The sequence below is a fragment of the Mobula birostris genome, chromosome 11, assembly GCF_030028105.1.
Source record: "Mobula birostris isolate sMobBir1 chromosome 11, sMobBir1.hap1, whole genome shotgun sequence".
NCBI classification, from domain to species: domain Eukaryota; kingdom Metazoa; phylum Chordata; class Chondrichthyes; order Myliobatiformes; family Myliobatidae; genus Mobula; species Mobula birostris.
This window is the reverse complement of record NC_092380.1, coordinates 4,075,371-4,093,213: the sequence shown is the minus strand read 5'-3', so window position 1 is coordinate 4,093,213 and position 17,843 is coordinate 4,075,371. Positions and strand designations below refer to the sequence as shown.

The 17,843-nt window shown below is 46.6% G+C and overlaps 1 protein-coding gene across 1 annotated transcript in view; it reads right to left on the bottom strand.

Moving 5' to 3' along the window:
* Nucleotides 1–17,843, bottom strand: part of LOC140204753 (tetraspanin-4-like) — a 76,326-nt gene that overhangs the window by 58,164 nt on the left and 319 nt on the right. The window lies entirely within an intron of this gene.

Genomic DNA, 17,843 nt, shown 5'->3' with positions numbered 1-17,843 from the left:
CAGCGTGACCCCAAATAGACAGCAGATAGCACTTCCCACTTTGTCACTCTGCAGCAGCCCCTTGGTAATATATGGGGAATACTGAGCTGTAATCTCTCACACACACACACACACACACACACACTCTCTCACTCACTCTCTCTCACAGACACACACTCTCACTCACACGTATACTCTCTCACACACACATATAATTCTCTTACATACACACACACACATCCACACACACTCTCTCTCACACACACTCTCTCTCACACACTCTCTCTCATACACACTCTCTCACTCACACACACTCTCTCTCACACACTCTCTCTCTCACACACACTGTCTCTCTCACACACTTGCTCTCTCTCACACACTCTCTCACTCACACATATAATTCTCTTACACACACACACACTCTCTCACACACACACACACACACACACACACACACTCTCTCACTCACTCTCTCTCGCAGACACACACTCTCACTCACACGTACACTCTCTCACACACACATATAATTCTCTTACATACACACACACACATCCACACACACTCTCTCTCACACACACACACAGATTCTCTCTGTCTCTCTCTCTGAGACTTTCTGCCTCTTTTTCTGTCTCTCCCCGGTGATCTACAGTCCGAATCTCTGATCTCCAATAAAATGTCTTGTGGCTGTTTAGTTTTATGGGAGGAGGTGACCTCGCAAATAGATCTCCCTCCAAGAAACTAAACGAGTGTACGAGGCTTTTTATTGGAATAGTTAGACCATTTATAGCCTTCAGCATCTAACAACGGTGTTGGGAGATCTGTGAGACTCTACATAAACCTCTAGCTGATTTTAATAAGATATGTATAATGGAAAAATGTTGTTTGGCCATTGATTCTCTCATCACCTACTGCCTCCAGCCTCCAGCTTCCCTCTCTTCCTGTTTACTTGTGTGACTATTCCATCAATCGCAGTATTTATGGACAGCTATGTGTAATCTAAACACAAGAGATTCTGCAGATGCTGGAAATCCAGAGCAGCACACACACAAAATGCTGGAGGAACTCAGTAGGTCAGGCAGTGTCTATGGAAGGAATGTTTTATCAGGACTTCATCCTGATGAAGGGTCTTGGCCCAAAATGTCAACTCTTTATTCCTTTCCACAAATGCTGCCTGACCTGCTGAGTTCCTCTGGCATTTTGTGTGTGCAAGCTAATTATTTTGAGGTGGAAAAGTGCCTTAGTCTATTCAGGCATTTAGACTGACACGTGAACGGGCAGGGAATGGAGGGATATAGGCCATGTGCGGGCAGATGGGATAAGTGTACGTTGACATCGTGGCCAGCACAGACATTCTGGGCTGAAGGGCCTGTAACTAATTTCTAAACATGGATTGTAATAGGTGGAGGAAATAGAAACTCAAAGAACATCTCCCAATAAAAGCAAAATGCAGTAGATTCTGGTTAATTGCGACACTTTGGGACCAGTACTTTTTGGCCCAATTAAGTGCCTGCTTCAATTAGCCAAAGTGTTGTGGAAATAGTTACAAAGTTATAAAAAAAAAGGACAAACTACGTAAAAAATGATGTATTTAAATGAAATACAGACAAATTAGAACACTATCAATACTACTACAGTACTAATCAACTGTGCATTAGTTCCTAATAGTTATTGTCAGAGGAATTCATCCGTGCTGCATTCTTCTGATTGTAAATGAACAAAATCAGTGCAGACACCTAGTGCAGATAATGGACTGCCTTCATACAATGCTGTCGATGATTACATCCTCCAAATCTTTATTTACATTGCATTCAAGATGATTGTTGATACCTTCAAATTCTTCGTAGTTCCTAACTTGTTGAAGTAGGGAAATTGTTTCATTTTCACTCCCGGCCATTTCTGGCATCTCCAATTCTCAATGCTTGAAACCACAGTGAGCAAAACAGTTCCGAATTGTCCTACTGCTTATTTCTCACCAACTAACAGTGACAAAACATTGTTGCCTTTTGAACACAGACACACACAATTGATGTTATTTATAAACTGTTTGCTTGAAGCACAGTGTAGTGTCTAACAGCCACGCAAGTGCACGCGATTGACACTAGTGACCTGCCCTAATTAAGCAGCATAGTGTCCCAAATAAGCAAAGGGAATTCTGGCTATTTTCTCAATTTAGTTGCTGTTCTTTAAGAGTTGTCCTAAATAAACAGCTGCCCCAATTAGCTGATGGCCCAATTAAGTGGAATCCACTGTATTGTTTCAAGAAAGTGATTGGGGGATGGTTAAAAATAAGTCATGCACATTAAATCAATTACTTTCAGCAGGTAGTAAACCAGTCTGACTTACAGAGAATTGAGCAACCTTTGACTCCGGATGGCTACGTCATTGTCAATACGGGTAGCTTTTACTGATAACTTGTCTGAGTTCCTTGAGTTCTCTGACATCAAACACCTCTAGAACATTCTCCCACACTCTCTTTTTCATACTTTGACAGTACTGGAACTAAAGTTTGTTGCAGTCCTTCCAACCGTCTAACTCTTCCCCTGTTCCTCAAAAACTTCATCCTCTTCCCTTCTTCCAAACTTTCACCTAGACACCCAGTGTTGTTTATCCCATCTACTCTCCCACTTGTGCAGATGTACCTTTGAAAATGCCCTGACTGGTTGCATCACAGTCTGGTATGCCCGTTCAAAGCCGCAGATTGTGGAGGATTCTGCCCTATACATTCCAGGCACATTCCTCCCCAACATCGGCAGTATTTACAGGAGACTCTGTTTCAAGAAGACAACATCCATCGTCAAAGATCCCCACCATCTGGACCATGCCATCTTTTCACAGCTACCATTGTACAGGAGGTACAGAAGCCTGAAATCTCACACCATCAGGTTCAAGAACAGCTACTTGCCTTCAACCATTCGATTCTTGAACCAACTGGAAAAGCCTTAATAGATGCAGCACTGGAACACTGTGACGACTTTGCTGCAATATTGACCGTAAGATATAGGAGAATTGGGCCGGCTGGTGGCGCAACGACATCGGCACCGGACCCGGGAGCAGAGGTTCCCGAGTTCGAAACCAGTCGGGTCCGCTCCCGAGTACGCTCTCCATCTGTGCCGGGTTGAGTGTCGAGATTGCAACTCGACCTCATAAAATAAAGGGAAAATACTGCGAAAATGTCTGTGTGAGGAGTGGCGCGCCACAGTCTCTCTTGTTCCACACCTTGTAAAAAGCCATGAAAAATCCATTGTCACGGACGCACGCACGCACATGCACAGACACGCACGCACACAGGCACACGCTAAAAAAAAGATATAGGAGCAAAATTAGGCCAATGTGTCAATGCATTCCACAGATTCACTGCTCTCTCGCTAAAGAAATTGCTCATCTCTTTTCTAAAAGGATACCCCTCTATCCTGAGGCTGTGTTCTCTGGTCTTAAACTCCCCCATCATAGGATGTGCCCTCTCCACATGCACACTTTCGAGGCTTTTCAACATTCGATAGATTTCAATGAGATCCCCCCATCCTCGTTCTTCTCAGCAGAGGCCCAGAGCCATCAGATGCTCCTCGTATGACAAGCCTTTCAATCCTGTAATAATTTTCGTGAATCTCCTTTGAATCCTCTCCAATGTCAACACAATTTTGCTCTAATTGAGTACCTTCTCATAAAAATTGACCATAATTTATGTATAATTGATGTTATTCTTTGTGAATGCTGCTTATCTGATACTCTGGGCCTGTGATGATGCTGCAAAGAGTTTTTCATTGGCTCTATATACACATAGACTTGTGCAGATGACAATAAACTTGACTTTAACTTTGGTGCTGTCCCAGCCCGCACTTCTTCTCCTGACATGAGAAGGATGTAAAAGTGTTTCAAAGTAACAGGTTGAGGAGCGAACACAGTCCACTACAGAGCCAGTACTGCTATGTGTGACTGAGGAACTGGTGCAGGGGACAGGGTTTCAGATTTCTGGATCAATGCGATCTCTTCTGGGGAAGGTATGACCTGTACAAAAATGACCGGCTACAACTGAACCCGAGGGGGTCCAATATCCTTGCGGGCAGGTTTGCTAGATGGTTGGGGAGGGTTTAAACTAATTTGGCAGGGGATGGGTACTGGAGTGATAGGGTGCAGGATGGGACAGTTGGTATACAAGTCAATGCAGTGTGTAGTGAGACTGTGAGGAAGGACAGGCAGATGATCGGGCAAAATTGCCGTCAGTGGGATGAGTTGAAGTGTAATGGAAAAAAAATCAAAAAGAGTGATGAATACAGGACTGAAGGTGTTATATTTGAATGCACGCAGTATACGGAATAAGGTAGATGATCTTGTAGCGCATTTAGAGATTGGCAGGTATGAAATTGTGGGCATCTCCGAGTTGTGGCTGGAAGAAGATCATAATTTGGAGCTTAATATCCAAGGATACACATTGTATTGAAAGGACATATAGGTAGGCAAAGAGGGTGGGGTAGTTCTATTGGTCAAAAAAAAAAAGAAATTATATCTTTAGAAAGAGGTGACATAGGATCAGAAAATGCCCAATCCTTGTAGAGTTAAGAAACTGTAAGGGTAAAAAGACTCTGATGGGAGTGATATACAGGCCTCCAACATCAGCCAGAATGTGGGCAACAAATTAAAATGGGAAATAGAAAAGGCATGTGAAAAGGGCAAAGTTCTAATAATCATGGGGGATTTCAATATGCAGGTAGATTGAGAAAATTAGGTTGGCGCTGGATCCCAAGAGAAAGAATTTGGATGGCTTTTTAGAACAGCTTGTGGTTGAGCCCACTAGGGGAAACACGATTCTGGATTTGGTGTTGTGTAATGAACCAGGTCTGATTAGGGAGCTTAAGGTAAAGTAACTCTGAGGAGACAGTGATCATGAAATGATAGAATTTGCCCTGCATTTTGAGAGGGAGAAGGTAAAGTCAGGTGTATCGATATTTTGGTGGAGTAAAGGGAATTACAGAGGTGCTTGGGAAGCTGAAAAGGTACTGTATGTAAGTCACCTGGATCAGATGGACTACACACCAGAGTTCTGAAGGAGGTGGCTGAAGAGATTGTGGAGACATTTCTTGATCTTTCAAGAATCCCAAGATTCTGGAATGCTTCCAGAGAACTGGAAAATCGCAAATGTCACTCCACTCTTTAAAAAGGTAGGGAGGCAGAAGAAAGAAAACTATAGGCCTGTTAGCCTGACTTCAGTGGTTGGGAAGATGTTGGAGTCCGTTATTAAAGATGAGTTTTTGGAGCACTTGGATGCAGATGATAAAGTAGGCCAAAGTCAGCATGGTTTCTTTAAAGTTTCCTTGCCTGATAAATCTGCTGGAATTCTTTGGGGAAGTAAAAGGCAGACAGACAAAGGAGAATTGGTGGATGTTATGTACTTGGACTTTCAGAAGTCCTTTGACTAGGTGCTTCACGTAAGGATGTTTAACTAGATAAGCACCCATGGTAAGATACAGGAGGGATTTGAATATGGTTAGAAGATTGGCTGATTGGCAGAAGGCCAATCTGTTTGGCTGCCGGTGACTAGTGGTGCTCTGCAGGGGGTCAGTATTGGGACCCACTTCTTTTCACGTTATGTACCAGTGACTTGGATGATGGAAGTGATGGCTTTGTGGCCAAGTTTGCAGATGATACAAAGATAGGCAGAGGGGCATGTAGTGTTGAGGAAGCAGGGAGTCTGCAGAAGGACTTGGATAGATTGGGAAAATGGGAAAGAAGTGGCAGATGGAATACTATATCGGGAAGTGTGTGGTCATGCACTTTGGTAGAAGGAATCAAGGTGTAGCCTATTTTCTAAGTGAGGAGAAAATTCAAATTCAGAGGTGGATTCCCTAAAGGTGAACTTGCAGGTTGAGTTAGGAAGGCAAATGCAATGTTAGCATTCTTTTCAGGAGGATTAGAATACAAGAGCAAGGATGTGATGCTGAGGCTTTATAAAGCACTGTTCAGGCAGCACTTAGAGTATCGTGAGCAGTTTTGGGCCCCTGACCTAAGAAAAATGTGCTAGCATTGGAGAGAGTCCAGAGGATGTTCATGAGAATGATTCTGGAAATGAAAGGGTTAATGTATGAGGAGCGTTTGATGGTTCTGGGTCTGTACTCGATGGAGTTTAGAAGAATAAGGGGGCAGGGGGGATCTCATTGCAACCTATTGAATATTGAGAGGCCGAGATGGGGTGGATGTGGAGAGGATGTTTACTATAGTAGACGAGTCCAGGACTAGAGGACATAGTGTCAGAATAGCCACGTTTTATTTACATTAGATTAGATGAGATTCAACTTTATTGTCATTGTGCCGAGTACAGAAACAAATCCAATGAAATGCAATTAGCATCTGATCAGAAGTGCAAAAGAATAGTATTATTTACAAAATAACTGTGGTTAAAAAGTAAGTGCTACAGCACACAAATATAAAAGTACTGAGACATTACAATATGGGTGCAATACTGCTTGGCGCTGTGATGTGAGGTTCAGCAGGGTCACAGCCTCACGGAAGAAGCTCTTCCTGTGCCTGCTGGTGCGGGAGCGGAGGCTTCTGTAGTGCCTACCGGATGGGAGGAGAGTAAAAAGTCCATGGTTAGGGTGAGATGCATCCTTGATAATGCTTTTTGCCCTGCCCAGGCAGCGTTTATGGTAGATGTTCTCAATGGTGGGCAACTGGGTACCGATAATCCGCTGGGCAGTTCTCACCACCCACTGGAGTGCTTTGCGGTCTGATACGGGACAATTACCATACCACACTGAGATGTAGTTAGAACGGGGATGAGAAGGAATTTCTTCAGCCAGAGGCTGCTGAGTGAATCTGTGGAGTTCATTGCCACAAGAGGCTGTGGAGGCCAAGTCACTGCATATAATTAAAGCAGAGTTTGATAGGTTCATGATTAGTCAGGGCACCAAAGATTACGGGAGAAGGCAGGAGAATGGGGTTGAGAGGGATAATAAATCAGCCATGATGGAATGGTACAGCAGGTTCAGTGGGTTGAATGGCCTTCTATATCCTGGTCTTATGAGGGAGGAGGTACAGGAGCCTGAAGCCACACACTCAATGTTTTAGGAACAGTCTCTTCCGCCATTGGATTTTAAATGGACAGCGGCCCCATGAACCCTACCTCCCAATTTCTTTGCTCCCTTTTCTGGGCTGCTTTGGGGCGGCACGGTAGGATAACGGTTAGCGCAACGCCTTACAGTGCAGGCGATTCCCGCCACCGCCGCCTGCAAGGAGATTGCATGCTCTCCCCGCGGAACGTGTCGGCTTCCTCCCACAGTCCAAAGACGTACCGGTCGGGAGGTTAATCGGTCATTGTAAATTGTCCCGTGACTAGGGCTAGGGTTGAATCGGGGTTGCTGGGCGGCACGGCTTGAAGAGGCGGAAGGGCCTGTTCCGTGCTGTAGCGCGATAAATCGAATAATTAGTGCAAAAATATGTATGTATATAGATGTTTATATGTATAAATTATAATAAAACCATGAATATTTCACAGCATATTTTACGTATTGCAGTGCACTGCTGCTGCGAACATCAGATTTCATGACATGTGTTAGTGACAACAAACCTGGCTGTGTCTGACTGACTGTGGAATGGGAGGTTTGGGTTGGAACATGAAAGACTGCAGTGGATATGGTGGGGGTGGAGGTAGGCAGCAGCAGACCGCCCTCCTCCCAGCTCAGTGACATTTCCTGTGGCAGTAAGTCTTGAGCAGCAGCTTTGAACGCCCGGCTGGGCCTCCCAGCATGCTCACCGCATACTGGTGAGCTGTGGTCGCAGTGCTGGCGGTGAAACGGTTAACGAGCCGGGACCCGCAGGAGCGCTGTTGCCATGGCAGGCCAACTTCCTTCAGAGTGGCGCCTCCTCTTCGCAGCAAAAGGGGTTTAATACTTCTGTAATCTCCAGCCAGAGATGGGGCCAGGGCAGAAAATATCCCTGGCAGCCTGTTCCAGCCAGAATCCCTCACACAGGTCCCAGTCTACACAAGGCACAAGAACAGCCGCTCCCCCCACCCCCCAACCTCCCGTCCCATCGTCTCACCAATCCTCACACCAGAATGCAAGGGAGTCCCTTTAGAACAGAGATGAGGAGGAATTTCTTTAGCTAGAGGGTGGTGAATCTGTGGAAACCTTTGCCACAGACGGCTGTGGAGGCCAAGTCATTGGGTATATTTAAAGCAGAGGTTGGTAGGTTCTTGATTAGTCAGGGCGTGAAAGATTACAGGGAGAAGCCAGGAGAATGGGGTTGAGATGGATAGTAAATCAGCCATAATGGAATGATAGAACAGACTCAAAGGGCTGAATAGCCTAATTCTGCCCCTTTATCTTATGGTCTTAATACCTGAAGGGCAGGCAAAATGGGATTAAGTTAGAGTCAGTCTAAATGGGTGGTTGATGGTCAGAGTCAGAATCATAATGCATAAAACAGTTTAAAATGGCGATGGTGAGTCTCGGAGACTTCTGGCCAGCGGCCGAAGAAACAAGGAAAACAACTAAATACTTTATTAAAGTCTCTTTTTCTGGCAAATGATCATCGCAAGCAATAGTCTGTAACTGAACCTGGGGACAATTCAATGCTGCAGAGCCAAGGCGAGGTGAGGCAGTGGGCCCATCACCGATGAACCGGAAGCTCGGATACCATTTAGCTGAACCGAGGCGGCAGTGCCCAGGCCTCAGAGCGTATCGGAGAGACTGATTCCGATGTTTGTACGAGGATTTAGGCATGGGCCCGATTGAAAAGGTCAGGGTGTCGGGGTGGGGGGATCACACCAGTTCAGCTCACTGCTCCGCTCTGCGTTGATCTGAGGGTCTGGAGACGGACTCTTTGTGGACTTCAGTTCAGAACGCTATTTGCTTGCGTGATTTGTTTTTATTTCTCTGCACATCCGGTGTTTGACGATCTTTTTTTTCAGAGATCTTTTGGGTTTCTTTGTTTTGTGGCTGGCTGTTAGGAGACGAATCTCAGGGTTGTAAACTGTATACATACTTCGCTAATAAATGAACTTTGAACTTTGAACGTGAACATTACAGCATAATACAGGCCCTTCGGCCCATGATGTTGTGCTGACCTTTTAACCCACTCTGACATCAACCTAACCCTTCCCTCACACATAACCCTCCATTTTCCTATCATCTATGTGCCTATCGAGCCAGGACCCCCAGCAGCGCTGTTGCCATGGCACGCCAACTTCCTTCAGAGTGGCGCCTCCTCTTTGCAGCAAAAGGGGTTTAATACTTCTGTAATCTCCAGCCAGAGAGGGGGCCAAGGCAGAAAATATCCCCGGCGGCCTGTCCCAGCCAGAATCCCTCACACAGGTCCAAGGCTACACAAGGCGTGAGAACCCACCCCCACCCCACCTCCTGTCCCATCGTCTCACCAATCCTCACACAAGAATGCAAGGAAATCCCTTTAGAACAGAATTTTTTAAATGTCCCTAATGTGATTGTCTCTACCACCACCCCTGGCTGTACATTCCATGTACCGACCTCTGTGATAAAAAACCTAACTCTGACAGCCCCCCTACCCCCCTAGACTTCCCTCCAATCACCTTAGAATTATTGCCATTGGGAAAAAGTCTCTCGCTCTCCACTTTTTATTATCTAGTACACCTCTGTCAAGTCACCACTCATCGTCTATCACTCCACAGCATGAACAGCCCTAGCTCGCTCAACCTATCCTCATAAGACACGCTCTCTAAACCAGGCAGCACCCTGGTAAATCTCCTCGGCACCCTCTCTAAACCAGGCAGCACCCTGGTAAATCTCCTTGGCACCCTCTCTAAATTGGGCAGCACCCTGGTAAATCTCCTCGGCACCCTCTCTAAACCAGGCAGCACCCTGGTAGATCTCCTTGGCATCCTCTCTAAACCAGGCAGCACCCTGGTAAATCTCCTTGGCACCCTCTCTAAACCAGGCAGCACCCTGGTAAATCTCCTCGGCACCCTCTCTAAACCAGGCAGCACCCTGGTAATTCTCCTTGACACCCTCTCTAAACGGGGCAGCACCTTGGTAAATCTCCTTGGCACCCTCTGTAAACTGGGCAGCACCCTGGTAAATCTCCTTGGCACTCCCTCTGAAGCTTGCACGACCTTCCTATATTGAGGGGATGGGAACTCAGGTTACCTGTCCCAGCTCATTCAGATTTTACCATCATGAGATCTTCAATTTCCCAGCCAACAGACAGAACTATTCACTACAACACACACAGAACGCTGGAGGAACTCAGCAGGCCAGGCATCATCCATGGAAAAGAATAAACAGTCAATGTTTCAGGCCGAGGACCTTCACCAGGACAGGAAAGGAGGGGGAAAGAAACCAGAATAAGAAGGTGGGTGGAAGGGAAGGAAGACTAGATAGAAAGTGGGGGGTGGGAAAGGTAAAAGGCTGGAGAAGGAGGAATCTGATAGGAGATGAGAGTGGACCATGGAAGAAAGGGAAGGAGGAGGGGCACCATGGGGGTGGTGATACGCAGATGAGAAGAGGAGGGAAGAGCCAAGCGACACCAAGGGAAGGTGATAGGCATGTGAGGAGAAGAGGGAAGAACCAAGGGGCAGCAGGGGAAGGTGAGAGGCATGTGAGGAGAAGAGGTAAGAGGCCAGAGTTGGGGGGGGGGGGAATAGAAGAAGTGGGAAGGGGGAAGGGAAAACGTTTCTGGAAGGAGAAGTCAATGTTCATGCCATCAGGTTGGAGGCTGCCTAGCTGGAATACGAGGTGTTGCTTCTCCACCCTGAGAGTGAGAATCCCAACACATTTCACCGTTTATTACAACAGCAGAGCCACCATCTGTACCTGTCACATTTCTCCAGCTTCGGATTCACATATACATTGAAGCATGCAGAGAAAGGCACTGTCTGTGTCTACAACCCACACCATCTGGGGGCAGCCCGCAAGTGTCTCCACACGTTCCGGCACCTACGTAGCATACCCACAATGCTCAGCAGGACAACATCAAGACAAGGCCCTTTCCCTCCCTCCACACACATACTCAGTCGTCCAACTACAGGACGTGCCACTGCCGGCCTTCCAGTCTCCAGCACAGGCTCGATGGGCCGAAGAGCCTCAAACGCGAGAACACCTGCAGATGTTGGAAATCCAGAGCAACACACGCAAAATGCTGGAGGAGTTCAGCGGGTCAGGCGGCGTCGATGGAGATGAGGAAATAGACCCGATGAAGGGTCTCGGCCCGAAATGTCGACTGCTTACTGTCACTTTACTCCTTCCCTGGCCGGCTGAATTCCTCCAGCATTTGTGTGTGTTGCCTGGGACAAAGAGCCTGTTGCTCTGCTGTATCTCTCTGTAATGCATTTGTGAAAGTGCGGGGAGGAGGGTGAGGGACAGGGAGGAGGGTGACGGACAGGGAGGAGGGTGACAGAAGAAGGTGAGAGAGCAGGGGGATGTGACAGGGAGGGAGACGGAGAGAGAAAAGGAGATGCAGTAAGGGATAGCAAAGAAAAAACAACTAGAGATAAACAGAGTGAGAAGAAAGAGAGACAGTGGATTGAAGGATGATTCCTTCACGTATGTTTAACCTTTCTCCTGCTGGGCCCGCAGCTGGGAATAATTGCTGCACTTTGAACCTTCCTTGATTGACTGATTAACTACGTAGGGGCTGCCGTGGGGTCATCGACACAGGACAGTCAGAGCGGCAGTCCGGAGTAGATCACGTTTCTGAGGTACTTGGGCTCTTGGTGACTGCTGGGGTTTAGAGACTGAGAGGGGATTCACTAAAAAAACAGAACTTTCAGAGCTGTCTTTTTCTTCTCTTCAGAATAAGAATCTGCTTTATGATTGCTGACATACATCGTGAAATATGTTGTTTTGTGGCAGCAGTAGTCCAATACATAAAAATTACTATAAATTACAATAAGAATATATAAAAGATAAATAAACAGTGTAAAAGAAGAGTAAAATAGTCAGGTAGTGTTTATAGACCATTCCTCCACGAGGACCACAACCTTGTAGTGGGGTTTGGAGCTTGTGTACTACGATGACCCAGAGAGCTATGTTGGCTGGAGTCAGGGCTTTGTGCTTTGGCTCTTGGTGGGGTCACCCATGCCAAACAGGTCAAAGGGTAGAGGCCAGACTAAAAGTGGTCCACTGGTCAAGAAGTGGATGACTTTCATTGCGGCCCTAAATGCCAGTGGTGCAACGGGCAGTAGGTTCATGCACCATCAATAATCTGATGGCGGAAGGGAAGAGACTGTAGAGTGGTGGGTGGCAGGAAAAAAACTGCCTGGGATAGTGTTGATGGGAGTAGACGTGATACTAGCATTTAGATAGGGACATGGCATTCAGGGAATGAAGGGATATGGTTCATGTGCCGGCAGTTAGGAATAGTTTGGGTTGGCATTATGGTCAGCACTTTAGGCCCGCATACACAAGCAGGCTCCTCCCAGTCTCCACCCGGCTAACAGGAATCACCTGCCACTTGCTTCCAACTCATCACTTGCAGCCTATTTAAACCCAGCTCTCATCCACAGTCCCTCGTTCACTCATCGAACCAACCAGCCTCAACCCATTGCTCCTGGCCTTCAGCTTGCTGTGTTAAGAATCCACTCTCTCTAGTTTTTGTGGCCTCTTGTGGCTTGTTATTTTACAGTTTTTTCAGTAAAGTTATTGCTCACTGCTAAATTGTCTCCCCTGCTCTCCCTTGGGGTCAAGCCTTCTCTACGTTTCCTGACAGGCGGAGACAATGCGGGGCGAGGGCCTGCTCCTGTGCGTTACTGTTCTGCATTGTATCAAAAGCGTTGAGTGCATCTTCAAGCTCCTGTATCCTGTTGGCAGTGATGAGAAGAGGGCATGTCCTGCATGGTGTGGGTCCCCAGTGGTGGATGTCACTTCCTTGCAGCATCCGCTTTTGGAGATGTCCTCGATAGTGAGGAGGGATGTGCCTGCGATGGAGCTTCCTGAGTCTACAGCCCTCTGGAGTTTTTTTCCCCAGTCCTGTGCATTGGTGCCTTTGAGTGCACAGGGCTGTATGGAACCAGCTTCCTGGGATTGTGAGCTCTTCCACAACTTCAACCTAGTTTTACAAAGGACTAAGAAAATAGGAGCAAGCAGGAGGCTACTCAGCCCATCAAACCTGTCCTGTCACCTGCCCCAGGCCTCAGCTTACTTTCTGTGTTAGTTCCCCATCTATTTCTCACCTACCTCCTCTATAAATGTGTGATGCGTGGCCAAGTGGTTAGGGCGTTGGGCTCATGATCTGAAGGTCGTGGGTTCGAGTCTCAGCCAAGGCAGTGTGTTGTGTCCTTGAGCAAGGCACTTAACCACACACTGCTCCAGTCCACCCAGCTGAAAATGGGTACCGGCAAATGCTGGGGGTTAACCTCACAATAGACTGGCGTCCTATCCGGGGGTGGGGGGGGGTCTCGTACTCTCAGTCACTTCACACCACAGAAACCAGCATAAGCACCGGCCTGATGGGCCACAAAGGTTCGGGGACAGACTTTGACTTTGAGTCCTCTATAAATACCTTGATTGATATCATCTCCACATGATATTCACATAAAACCTGAAACAATAACTTCCTCTCTGTTCATGGATGCTGCCCGGCCCTTAATTGCAATTATTTAGAGATTTACAGATTTCCAACATCTGTAGATTCTTTATAATGTTCAAATTTGGTTTTATAAGATACTTTGTGGCACTTTACCACCATATAATTGATATAACATATATAGTAAACAGAAGCTGGTGTCATACAGGGACACTGAGACAGATTTCAGCAGCATTGTAGCCAAGGTGAGCAATGTTATAAGATCATGAAACATAGGAGCAGAGATAAGCCATTCAGCCCACCGAGTCTGCTCTGATATTCGATCATGGCTGATTTATTAACCCCATTTTCCTGCTTTCTCCCCATATTCTTTGATGCCCTTTACTAATCAAGAACCTATCAACCTCCACTTTAAATACACCCCAATGACTTGGCCTCCACAACCATCTGTGGCAATGAATTCCACAGATTCACCACCCTCTGGCTAAAGAAATAACCCCTCCTCACCATTTTAAAGAGCTGCCTTTATATTCCGAGGATGGGCCTGCTGGGCCTTGAGCAGACTCGATGGGCTGAATGGCCTAATTATGACCCTATGTCTTATAGTCTATGGTCTTATGGGCCCAGACTCCCCCACGATAAGAAACATCCTCTCCACGTCCACTCTATGTAGGCTTCATAGTAGGTTCTTAGTAACTCCAATGAATACAGACCCAGAGCCATGAAAATCTCATCATTCGTTAACTCTTTAATTCCTGGGATCATTCTCATGAACTTCCTCTGCACCTAGGGAACTGATCAATGAGGTAAAACCCAAGTACGAGTTTCCAACCAGGCTCTCTCAGCACAGTACCAAGGGAGTGTCACACCACCAGAGGTGCCACCTTTACAGTGAGTCATTGAATTGAGTCCCAGATGATGAGAAGGTTCCCACAGTCACTGTGGGGAGGAATGGAAGGAGAAATTATCTGATAAGATCTCCACAAATCACTGACACCCATTGACCCCACAACTATTCCTCACTCCTGAGGGAATTTAGGTGCTTATGGAATGCAACCTTATACTCAACATCGGCAAGACCAAAGAGCTGAATTGTGGACTTCAGAAAGGGTAAGAAGAGGAAACACACACCAGTCCTCATAGAGGGATCAGAAGTGGAAAGAGTGAACAATTTCAAGTTCCTGGGTGACAATATCTCTGAGGATCTATCCTGGGACCCTACCTAATGATGCAGCTACAAAGAAGGTACAGCAGCAGCTGTATTTCATTAGGAGTTTGAGGAGATTTGGTCTGTCACCAAAGACACTCGCAAATTTCCACAGATGTACCGTGGAGAGCATTCTAACTGGCTGCATCACCCTCTGGTATGGTGGGGAGGTGGATACTGCACAGGATCAAAATAAGCTGCAGAGAGTTGTAAACTTAGTCAGCTTCATCTTGGGCACGAGCCTCCATAGTACCCAGGACATCTTCGAGGAGCGATGCCTCAAAAAGGCGGCGTCCATCATTAAGGACCCCCATCACCCAGGACATGCCCTCTTCTCATTACTACCATCAGGAAGGAGGTACAGAAGACTGAAGACACACACTCAGTGATTCAAAACAGCTACTTCCCCACGGTCACCTGATTTCTGAATGGACATTGAACCCATGAACATTACCTCACTATTTTTATTTCTATATTTACACTACTTATTTAGCTATTATATATATATATATATATATATTTGCCGTAGTTCACTTTTTTTCTATTACTATGTATTGCAACGTGCTGCTGCCACAAAGACAACACTTTTCATGACATATGCCGGTGATATTAAACCTGATTCTGATGCAACGTTGTGCAACTCAGGAACAGGCCCTTCGGCCCGCATTGTCCATGCCAACCCAAACTGATCCTATCAGTGGAAAGGAATAAAGAGTTGACCTTTAGGGCTGAGACCTTTTGTCAGTGTCTGATGAATGAAGGTTTTAAGATGCTTGGAAGTAGGTACAGAGGAGATGTCAGGGGTGAGTTTTTTTACGCAGAGTGTGGTGAGTGCTTGGAAGGGGCTGCTGGTGATGGTGGGGGAGGCAGATACGATAGGCACTTTTAAGAGACTTGTGGATGGGTACATGGAGCTTAGAAAAACAGAGGGCTATAGGTAACCCTAGGTAATTTCTAAAGTAAGTACATGTTCAGCACAGCTTTGTGGGCCGAAGGGCCTGTATAGTGCTGTAGGTTTTCTATGACTAGAGGGCTTGAGTTAGAGGAAGAGGTTGGCCAACATGGGCCTTTATTCCTTGCAAAGTACAAGAATGAGGGTTAACCTTATGGAAAAGTTATGAGTGGAACAGATAAAGCTGTTTTAAAGATTAAAAACCTAAACCTTCATTCCTTGCCACATAGCCTTCTATTTTCCTTTCATCCACATGCCTATCTAAGAGTTTCTTAAATTTGTCTCTCCCACCATCCCTGGCAGTGGTCCATGTACTCACCATCCTCTGTGTGAAATATCTACCTCTGACACCCCCCCCCCCATTCTCTCCTCTGATCACCCTCCTCATAATGAGCTGTTTCCACCCTGGGGAAAAGCCTCTGGCTGTCCAGCTATCTATGCCGCTTATCATCTTGTACACGGCTATCAGAAGTCACACCTCCACAGAGAAAAGCCCAAGCTCGCTCAGCCTATCCTCACAAGACATGCCTCTCTAATCCAGGCAGGATCCTGGTAAGTCTCCTCTGCACTCTCTCGATAACTTCCACGTCTTTCCCATAACAAGGCGACCAGAAACAAACACAACCTGCCCCAGTTTCCTCCCATATTCTGGTTAATTGCCCCAAGGGGTAGAATCTGGGGAGAATTGATGGGAATGTGGGGATTATTGTCAAACCTCTTAGGACATAGAAAATCTACGGCACATTACAGGCCCTTTGACTTTCAATGTGCCCACCAGGTAACCTACTCTAGACGGTTGCTAAGGACTCTGGGCCTGAGACACAGGAGGACTGTATGAATTTTTGGTGAATGGCCTAAAACATTAATGATATTTCTCTGTCAAACTGAGTTTAATGCCACACCAAAGATTCTGCAGATGCTGGAAATCTGAAAGGACACATACAGAATTCAAACACGAGGAAATCGGCAGATGCTGGAATTTCAAGCAACACACATCAAAGTTGCTGGTGAACGCAGCAGGCCAGGCAGCATCAATAGGAAGAGGTACAGTCGACGTTTCGGGCCGAGACCCTTTGTCAGGACTAACTGAAAGAAGAGCTAGTGAGAGATTTGAAAGTGGGAGGGGGTGGGGGACTGTACCTCTTCCTGGAGATGCTGCGTTCACCGGCAACTTTTATGTGTGTTACATACAGAACTCAGCAGGTCAGGCAGCATCTACGGGGGGAAATAAACAGTCGACGTTTCGGGCCGAGACCCTTCACCAGAGCTTAATGTCACGGTGAGGGACAGGTACAGTGAAGAAGACACAAGAGGTTCTGCAGATGCTGGAAATCTCGAGAAACCCACGCAGGAACTTAGCAGGTCGGGCACTCACGCAGGGTCTCGGCTCCTCGGTGGATGCTAGCCGACCTGCTGAATTCCCCGGTATTTTGGGGAGGGGGGGTCACAATCAAAAATTTGCAATGCAGACAACACACAGAACATACCAATTATACCAGACAATGAAGGAGAAAAAAGATTGTCAAAACAAGACATTAGTACCAGAAAAAAAACACACACACACAATGAGGGACAACTCCGCCTGCAGAATCTTTAGAGGCCCTACATTTCACTAGCACTTTCTGCTTTTAGTTCACTGAGATATTATTTTGCAGCTTGCGAGATCTCACCGTGCGCATTGATTTCCTCACGCCGTGGCCGTGACTCTGACATAGAGTGAAGGAGGGGTGGAAAACCTGTGAAAACAAGGTATTCACCAGCACAGAGAGCTGGTTTAAATGGCTTCGAAGAGATTAAATAGCTGATTAAATATTATCTTGTAGTTTATTAGACCCTGCAGAATCGGCTGCAGCGCCCTCACGTTGAAACAGTGACCGGACTGTTGGCTGTAAGGCGATTTGGGATGTTTAAAATACGCCACAGAAAAACACGGCGTTTTGTTAAACTCGGGGGTTATCCGGTGACATCTCTCTCTCTCCCCCTCTCCCTTCTGTGTGTGTGGGTCTCTCTCTCGCTTTTTCTCTCCCCCATCTCTCTCTTTCTCTACCTCACTCTCTCCCTCTCTCTCTCCGTCTTCCTCTCTTTCTCCCTCCCTATCTCTCTTCACTTCTTCCTCTCTCTCTCTCTCTTTCTCACACTCTCCTTCACTCTCATTGCCTCCCGTCAATACAAACAGGACCAGTTGCCCGTCTCGGGATAAAATGGGGGACTGAG